Consider the following 10198-nt stretch of genomic DNA (forward strand, 5'->3'; position numbering starts at 1 on the left):
ATGACTGGCGTACAGGGGCCAGCATCAAGTGAACAGGCAAGGAATAAAGATGCTGTACTACTGTATTCTGTACAGTCCAGTACAAAAAGTACATAAAAGCACAACCACTTGTAGAGGATGTACACTCATGACAGCATAAGCCAGACTCATGAACTAACTTATGGGATTGGACATGTGAACGGACCCTTGGAATCTTTGAAAGCTTGCAACCTGAAAGATCGTATGTAGGGGACTTGCTGTACCAGGATCCATGCAAGAAATCATAGCTCTGGGAAAGGTCAAGGCAGAAGTTCCCCTCTGGGTTCTTATTCCCACAGTCACACATGTCAGGTCAGGCTGTCTAACTGGTTGTGCCAGTCGGAAACTGTCCATCAATGAACTGGTCTAAGGGTCACCATAAGAGTTTCATATTTGAATAGCAAGTTATAAATTCTGTTGCCCTTCATTTTTAGCACACTATAAATTCTATTGCCTTTTTTAAACCAAGATTCAAAGACAGATAACCAAGAATTGCCAAAGATAAGGCTGCATCTTACCTGGTCTTGTCTGGTCCTGTTCAGCTATAAGTCAGCTTTATCCCACACAGCAGACAGTATCAGTAGAAAGGGATCAGGAAGGGTCTGTTGCAGTCACAGGATCTGGCCTTGTGCTTGGAGACTTGGGGGAGAGTTTGACAAAGTGGGTCTTACTCTGGATTGAATGCAGTCATAAACCAGAATTTTGGTTCCCTGGGAAATTTGGTTCACTGGGTTATTGAATATTGTATACTACTACTACTACTACTACTAAGTCACTTCAGTCATGTCCGACTCTGTGCGACCCCATAGACGGAAGCCCACCAGGCTCCCCCGTCCTTGGGATTCTCCAGGCAAGAACTGGAGTGGGTTGCCATTTCCTTCTCCATGAATATTGTATAGGTTACTGAATATTGGAGAGTGCTAACTTACAGCTATTTTATGGTAACTCTATTATTACCTCTGGGCTTCCCTGGTGGTCCAGTGGTAAGAAACTGCCTGCCAATATAGGAGACACAGATTCAATCCCTGGGTCAGGAAAATCCCCTGGAGAAGGAAAAGGCAACCTATTCCAGTATTCCTTTCTGGGAAATCCCATGGACAGAAGAGCCTGGTGGTCTATGGTCCATGCATGTTGCAAAAAAGTTGAACACAACTTAGTGACTAAACAACAATGATTTTATCCAGGGGCCCCTGAAAACATGGGCAGGAAAGAGACGGATGAGCTAGTGACTTATAAGGTGAGGTTTAATGTGCCAGAAACACATGTATGTGGCCTATGTCAGTTTGACTATATTTTTTTTTGCTAAAAATGTATAGACTGATGGTCTATACCAGGCTTCCCTGGTTACACAGGTAGGATTTGGCTGTGTGACCAGTGGGGGAAGAAAAGTCTTTTAGCAAACTTGTGCCTTGATTTCCCAGAGACTGAGATTTCCACACACATCTTGGTGGTTCATGCTCTAAAGACAAAGCATGTCCTTCATGATGGAAAGAGGACCCTGAGATATATGCCTGGATGTCTAGGACCTTTCTGATATTTGCCCATGTTCTCTTTCTCCTGCGGGATCAGCTCTTTTGCCTCTATTAAACTTCATTTTAAAGAAATAAATTTAGTTCAGTTGTAGTGGGGTGAATGAACCAAGAGCCTGTTATACAGAATGAAGTCAGAAAGAGAAAAATAAATTTTGTATATTAGTACATATATATGAAATCTAAAAAAAATAGTACCAATGAGCCTACTTACAGAGAAGAGGAGACACAGATGTAGACAATGGTCTAGTGGACACAGAGGGGAAGGAGAGGGTGGGGCAAAGTGAGAAAATAGCATTGACATATATAGATTATCATGTGTAAAACAGATAACTAGCGGGAAGCTGCAGTATAAAACAGAGAGCCCAGCCTGGTGCTCTGTGACGACCTAGAGGGGTGGAATAGAGAGGGGGGAGGAAGGCTCAAAAGGGAAAGGATACATACTTATCACTGATTCAAGCTGACATTCAGCAGAAACCACCACAACATTGTAGGGCAATTATCCTCCAATAAAAGAAAATATTTTTTAAACTTCAGTTAAGTACACTTTTTGGAGAGTTAAAATTCTCTTTATATGTGTAAAACATCACTGCAGATCGTGATTGCAGCCATGAAATTAAAAGACGCTTGCTCCTTGGAAGGAAAGTTATGACCAACCTAGACAGCATAATAAAAAGCAGAGACATTAATTTGCCAACAAAAGTCCGTTTAGTCAAGGCTATGGTTTTTCCAGTAGTCATGTATGGATGTGAGAGTTGGACTGTGAAGAAAGCTGAGTGCCGAAGAATTGATGCTTTTGAACTCTGGTGTTGGAGAAGATTCTTTTTTTTTTTTTTTTTAAAGTCCCTTGGACTGCAAGGAGATCCAACCAGTCCATCCTAAAGGAGATCAGTCCTGGGTGTTGATTGGAGGGACTGATGTCAAAGCTGAAACTCCAATACTTGGGCCACCTGATGCGGAGAGCTGACTCATTTGAAAAGACACTGATGCTTGGAAAGATTCAAGGTGGGAGGAGAAGGGGACGACAGAGGATGAGATGGTTGGATGGCATCATCGACACAATGGACATGGGTTTGGGTGGACTCCGAGAGTTGGTGATGGACAGGGAGGCCTGGCATGCTGCGGTTCATGGGGTCGCAAAGAGTCGGACACGACTGAGCAACTGAACTGAATTGTGTAATCACTGAAGGTTTCTTAATAGTTTTAATATAAGAGATAAGACCAGCATTTCAAAACTTAAATTGTAAATGGGAAAGAAGCTGCAGTCACTGAAGGGATGTGGGAAAGGAACACATTTGGTTATTTTTGTAGTTAAGCAGTGCTCTGTTTGTACTTAGAGATGATTAATGAGTGACCTTGTGCAATGTTTCCATTCCATGAAGTTATTATGGTTAGCAGAGAACACCAGCTAGGAGGTCTCAGAGACACATTTTTCTAACTTAATTCCCTGCTTTTGGTTAAAGGTAAATGGAAGAAAAGTTATGACCAACCTATATAGCATATTAAAAAGCATAGACATTTCTTTGCCAACAAAGGTCCATCTAGTCAAGGCTATGGTTTTTCCAGTGGTCATGTATGGATGTGAGAGTTGGATTTTGAAGAAAGCTGAGTGCCGAAGAATTGATGCTTTTGAACTGTGGTGTTGGTGAAGACTCTTGAGAGTCCCTTGGACTGCAAGGAGATCCAACCAGTCCATTCTAAAGGAGATCAGCCCTGGGATTTTTTTTGGAAGGAATGATGCTAAAGCTGAAACTTCAGTACTTTGGCCACCTCATGCGAAGAGTTGACTCATTGGAAGAGACTCTGATGCTGTGAGGGATTGGGGGCAGGAGGAGAAGGGGACGACAGAGAATGAGATGGCTGGATGGTATCACCAACTCGATGGACGTGAGTCTGAGTGAACTTCGGGAGATGGTGATGGACAGGGTGGCCTGGTGTGCTGCGATTCATGGGGTCACAAAGAGTTGGACACAACTGAGCGACTGAACTGACTAACTGAATTGAGATGAATATAAGTCATAGGATGTTAATCTGTTATATCCACATCATGATAACCATTGCTAAAATTCTATAAATCAGAAGATTTTCCAGAGAACATTGTTTGTATTTAGACTAAAATTAGTCCTTTGGCTCCCTGATTGGTGGGATGAACTCATTGGACTAGATGAAAAATGGTTGCCATTGTTGTTTAGTCACTAAGTTGTATCCGACTCTTTTGCCACCCCATGGACTGTAGCCCACCAGGCTCCTCTGTCCATGGGATTTTTCAGGCAAGAATACTGCAGTGGGTCGCCATTTCCTCCTCCAGGGTAACTGCCTGACCCTGGGATCCATATGACATCTGTGTCTCCTGTGTTGCAGGTGAATTCTCTACTGCTGAGTCATTGGAGAAGCCCATAACGCATACCAATGTCAAGAAACAATATATTTGGAACTTTACTGGTGGTCCAGTAGTAAAGAATCTACCTGTCAATGCAGGGGACATGGGTTTGATCTCTGGTCAAGGAAGATTCTATAAGCCACAGGACTGCTGAAGCCAACATACCCTAGAGCCCATGCTCTGAAACAAGAGAAGCTACCACCATGAAAAGCCTGCGCACAGAAACTAGAGAGTAGTCTCTGCTCACTGCAACTAAAGAAAGTCCTTGCACAGCAAAGAATACCCAGCACAGCCAAAAATAAATAAAAGTATTTTGAAAAATGGTGCTTGATCAGTTCTGCCATAACATAATTTATTCATTGAAAAATATTTATTGAGCAACTACCACGTTATGTCATTCTAGGTACAGAAAATATAGTAAAAAAAAAAAAAAAAAAGTAGGTTTTTTTAGTGCCTGCCCTCATGAAGGTTATTTAAGTAGAGAAGAGAAATACAGCATTGTTCATTTCAAACTCAATGCAATACAGAGGAGAAATCACAGGTGGTGTCCTGGGTGGTTAAAAATATATATTAATGCATATATATGGAATTTAGAAAGACGGTAATGATGATCCTATATGCAGGCAGCAAGACAGACGCAGATGTAGAGAACAGACTTCTGGACTCAGTGGCAGAAGGCAAGTGTGGGACAATGTGAGAAAACAGCATTGAAACATGTACACTGTCATATGTAAAACAGATGACCAGTGCAAGTTCAATGCATAAAGCAAGGCACCCAAAGCCAGTGCTCTGGGACAGCCCAGAGTGATGGGGTGGGGAGGTATGTGAGAAGGGGATTTAGGATGGGGGACACGTGTGTACCCGTGGCCAATTCATGTTGATGTGTGGCAAAAAACATCACAATATTGTAAAGTAATTATCCTCCAATTAAAATAAATTTTAAGAGAAGAAAAAGAAACAAACAAAAAATATATATTGGTAGGGGATTATGCTAACTTGCAGATTTAGTTCAACAATATATCATTTTACATCTTGGGTGAAATGTAGAGGTTTTCTAGAGAATGAGGGATAAAGGCACCTTAGTTATAGAACACAGGATGGGTAAAAGTCTTGTGATGACAAAGATATTTTCATTTGAGGAACTGAAATAAGTCTAGCAGGTCTGAAGTCTTTTAAAATCCATTTGCTTTTCCTAGAGAATTTTGCTGAGTTCAGATTTTGTTATTATAAATCGGATCTTGAAAGACAAGCAAGTTCTATTCTAAAACAATGTAAATGAAATACATATAAAGCAGAGTGTCCATTCTCCACAACCTCAAAGGGACACAATTTTCTTGTTTAGAATCTTGACCTCTTTCAGCTATACTGGCTCCGTGCAAGGTCAACTCCCTCCTGCTCAGCAGCTACCACCTTCACGTTTAATCTTGACATTGCTAATTAATTTAATCTTGACATTGCTACTTAAGTAGAAAAAAGTCAATAGCCCCAGGTGTTATAATACAGAGGGAAATGAATGTGATTTGACTTAATATTGAAAGAGGAAATAATTTTATCCGGTTTTGGCTAACATTTTTTGTTTGGCTGCATGTTGCAAAGGCGTTGTCAGGATCAGGGTTTATATAAGATAGGATGAAGCAAAAACTAATTGTTTCAAAATATTAGCTTATTTCAGCCACAGACCAATTGTTTAGGAAAGATTTCAAAGATATAAACAGTAGGTACATGTCCATCCCAAATTAACTATCCCTTCTTCCCATCCTTCCCCCAGGCAATAGTAAGTTCACTCTCTAAGTCTGTGAGTCTCTTTCTGTTTTATAAGTTCATTTGTATCACTTCCTTTTAGATTCCACATATAAGGGATAGCATATGATATTTCTCCTCTTTGTGACTTTCTTCATTCAGTATGACAATCTCTAGGTACATCCATGTTTCTGCAAATGGCATTATTTTACCCTTTTTAATGGCTGGGTAATATTCCATTGTATATGTGTACCACATCATCTTTATCCATTCTTCTATTGATGGACAAATGTACACACATTTTTTAAATGGATAACCAACAAGGACCTACTGCACAGCATAGGAAACTCTGTGCTGAGTATGTACGGCTGAGTCCTTTTGCTATTCTCCTGAAACTTTCACAGCACTGTTAGTTGACTATGTTGTTGTTCAGTTGCTCAGTTGTGTCCAACTCTCTTCGACCCCATAGACTGCAGCACACCAGACTTCCCGCCCTTCACCATCTCTCAGAGTTTGCTCAAATTCATGTCCGTTGAGCCAATGATGCCATCCAACCATCTCATCCTCTGTCACCCTCTTCTTCTCCTGGCCCTCAATTTTCCCAGCATCAGGGTCTTTCCCAGTGAGTTAGCGGTTCAAGTCAAGTGGCCAAAGTATTGGAGCATCAGTCCTTCCAATGAGTATTCAGGGTTGATTTCCTTTAGGATTGATTGACAATACTCCAATACAAAATAAAAAGTTTTTATAAAGGATGTGGACAGATGGAGTCTACAATGTACATGGAGGAAAAACTGACTTAAATGTAGGAAGGACAGTTAATCTTCTGACATAAAAAGAAGTTGAGGGAAAATGAATACAAATAAATTTGAAAGTTTATGAGAGATGTGGAGTGAAATTATATGTGATATTCTCAATTTTGATGCAAAAGGATAAAATCTTGAAAAAGTAAAATCATTTCACATGTAATGCTCAGTGACTTGCCAAGCTGGGCACCAAAAAGTCTTGCTCTTCAAGGGATTAATTTGTGTAGTATTATTTCTTCAAAACTAGGTCATGATTAAAAATAAGAGTCCATTATTCTTGGCCAGGGCTAACTAGAAAAATAAGGATTTTATAAGAAAAAATAATATCCTGTTTCTTTCTCTTTGTTTGATGTGGGAGAATAGGTTGGTACCTTTTCTCTTTACTTCTTTATATTACTTTAAACACATCACAGGTCTCTAAAAGACAAAAGGAAGTACAGATCTTTAAAAGCCCTTCAATAAAGGACCTTAGTGATTTGTTGACACTAGAATGTTTTCTAATCCCAAATAAGTGCTTGCTTATCTATACAATCTTTAGTTTATAAAGCAAAATGCCTGGCTTCCTAAGACCTTGATTACACTTGGATTTTTTTTGTTAATCCTGTTCCATGGAGTTGGTAAGGAAGAAATTTCCCCTTGTTTGTGTTGGAATAAATTAATCAAATATAGTTGTACTAATGGACACAATTCCAGGCCAATTAGCCAGAGTCAAAGCCACAGCAAACAACTGATTCTCCTTCCTGGAACAATGCAAGTCACTGACCCAGTAACAAGTAAATGGCCTCTTGTTTCCCTAAACAATCAATCCCCTCTGTCTCTAGGAATATCAGTTAATCTAACTACATAGATAAGATGTATAAACATAGAAAGACTCATAGAAAGTATGTATTATACAATGACCATATTCTACAAAAGCAGAGATGAGGCCAGGAGAATTTTACTAAAGTCCAGTCTATTACCTCACCTTGCATGTCTCAGTGTCTCTTGAGTTTTTACTATGTACCAAAGATTGTTCTAAGCACTTTGTCTCTAATAACACATTTAATCCTCATAAGACTGCTCTAAGATTGGTACTGTTATTTTCCTCATCTTGCAGATGAAGAAATTTGTTCCCAAGAGTGGCTGGGACTCTGTGCTTCCACTGTAGGGGGTATGAATTCCATCCCTGGTTGGGAAACTAAGATTCCGAATGCCACATGGCATGGCCAAAAAATGAGTAAAAGTAAAATAGACATCTACTTTAGAAAAAAACTGAAGTTGATTCAGTTCCATAGTCTTTAAAGAAGAAGAATACAATTAGATAAGTTGGTACAAAATTTGTCCCAGACTTACCTGAATTGATCAATATCACAAACCTTCACCCTGGAAAGCATTCAGATCAGCCTCAGCTCACTGGCCAAGGCTGTTAAGAAAGTTAGAGTTATCAACTATACTGCAATAAAATATTTTTTTAAAAGAAGGTGAGAATTGCCTTAGCCTTCCTCCTTGTGAACCTGTGCAGTCATCAACACATCCTCTTATACCTGGATTGATGCCTTAGGGCAAGTATAATACAAAAGTCTGTAAAGGAACTTAAGAAAAAAAGACTCTGGCTTCCTAAGAAAGATCCTGGTGGTCTATGGATTTGTTTAGTTCGTTGGATCTAAAACCCTGGGAAGGGCGTAGATGAGATCAGTACTTTAAATTGGCCTCATCTCACTGCTTGGCGCTCTGTTGATAGATGCGTTAATTAGATACTAGGGGACTTCCCTGGAGAAAGCAATGGCACCCCACTCCAGTACTCTTGCCTGGAAAATCCCATGGATGGAGGAGCCTGGTAGGCCGAAGTCCATGGGGTCGAGAGGAGTCGGACACAACTGAGCGACTTCACTTTCACTTTCATGCACTGGAGAAGGAAATGGCAACCCACTCCAGTGTTCTTGCCTGGAGAATCCCAGGGATGGGGGAGCCTGGTGGGCTGCCGCCTATGGGGTCGCACAGAGTCGGACACGACTGAGGTGACTTAGCAGCAGCAGGGGACTTCCCTAGTGGTCCACTGTTTAACACTTTGAGCCCCCAACGCAGGGGGGCCTGGATTGATCTCTGGTCACGGAACTAGATCCCATATCCTGCAACTAAAGATCCTACATACTCCAACAAAAGTTTAAGATCCCACAGGCCACAACTAAGACCTAATGCTGCTAAATAAATGACTATTTAATTAAATACTGAAGAGAAAAATTTGGTCCCAGTTCCTAGTGATCAGTTTAATCAGAGTGGCCCACTAAAGTAGCATATTTGTGAGAAAATTCATCAGAAACTAAGATGGTATAGAAATAAGGGATGGATATTGCTGAGACAGTTGTGCCTAAGTCCTTGGTGTTTTTGCATGTCTAATAGTCAGATGAATATCAACTTTCATTCTGGGATATCTTTGGATAGCATCACCGACTCAGTGGACACAAACTTGGGCAAACTCTGAGAGACAGTGAAGGACATAGAGGCCTGGCATGCTGCAGTCCATGTGGTCACAAAGAATCAGACATGACTTAGCGACTGAAAAGCAACAACAAAAATCTTTTCAAGGACACTTGTAGAAAAAACAGACCTGGACATAGAGGGTATTTCTTTTTTTAGGAGCAGGAAGCTGATTTGTTTGTTTTCCATTATAAAAGACAATCTTTGAATCAGTTCTAATGAGATGGATGAAACTGGAACCTGTTATACAGAGTGAAGTAAGCCAGAAAGAAAAACACCAATACAGTATACTAACGCATATATATGGAATTTAGAAAGATGGAAACAATAACCCTGTGTACGAGACAGCAAAAGAGACACCGATGTATAGATCAGTCTTATGGACTCTGTGGGAGAGGGAGAGGGTGGGGAGATTTGGGAAAATAGCATTGAAACATGTATAATATCATGTATGAAACGAGTCGCCAGTCCAGGTTCGATGCACGGTACTGGATGCTTGGGGCTGGTGCACTGGGACGACCCAGAGGGAGGGGAGGGAAGGGAGGAGGGTGGAGGGTTCAGGATGGGGAACGCGGGTATACCTGTGGCAGATTCATTTTGATATTTGGCAAAACTAATACAATATTGTAAAGTTTAAAAATAAAATAAAATTAAAAGAAAAAAAAAGACAATCTGACCTTCTAGGGCAAAAATCAGGCAAGTTTCCTTGCAGCCCAATATTTTTAATGTGTTTCATAAGCTTTTGATTCCAATTACCTATATGTACAGCAGTCACGTGACTGGCTGAGCCAGCTCCAGCAGAACTAGGGCATTGATGGTAAATGTCATGGGAAGCTCAAACGTGAAACATACTGTTTGCTGTTCTGAGGATAATAAGGTCCACTGTCTCTGAACCAAGAGTCTAGGTATAGTCAGAGTACATGAAATTGTGGTAAGCTGATGTGTTAGCTTGTATGCTGCAGGTGGAGGCTTCCTCAGACCCTTCACAGTCAGAGAGAAAGAAGTTGAGTTTTCATAGCTAGGGAGTGTCCAGCTTTTTAGGGCTTCATAGATCAGGCTTTGGTCCCATTTTTTGCTCCTACAAACTTTGATTGGCTTCTGCAGTACAGAAAATTAAAATTAGAGTCAACAGAACATTTATAATACAGGTTGTATAAAATTTAAAGTGCTCCATATGTTTACTGTTAAATAGAAATGAATAAAATAAAAGGACCCAAAGGCCAGACACCCAACTAAAGCTCTGCTGAGCCAGCAATATACTTTGTCTGCAT

Source organism: Bos grunniens, chromosome 5 (assembly GCF_055505025.1).
Source record: "Bos grunniens cultivar Pamir isolate PY7600 chromosome 5, Bosgru_T2T1.0, whole genome shotgun sequence".
Classification (NCBI taxonomy): domain Eukaryota; kingdom Metazoa; phylum Chordata; class Mammalia; order Artiodactyla; family Bovidae; genus Bos; species Bos grunniens.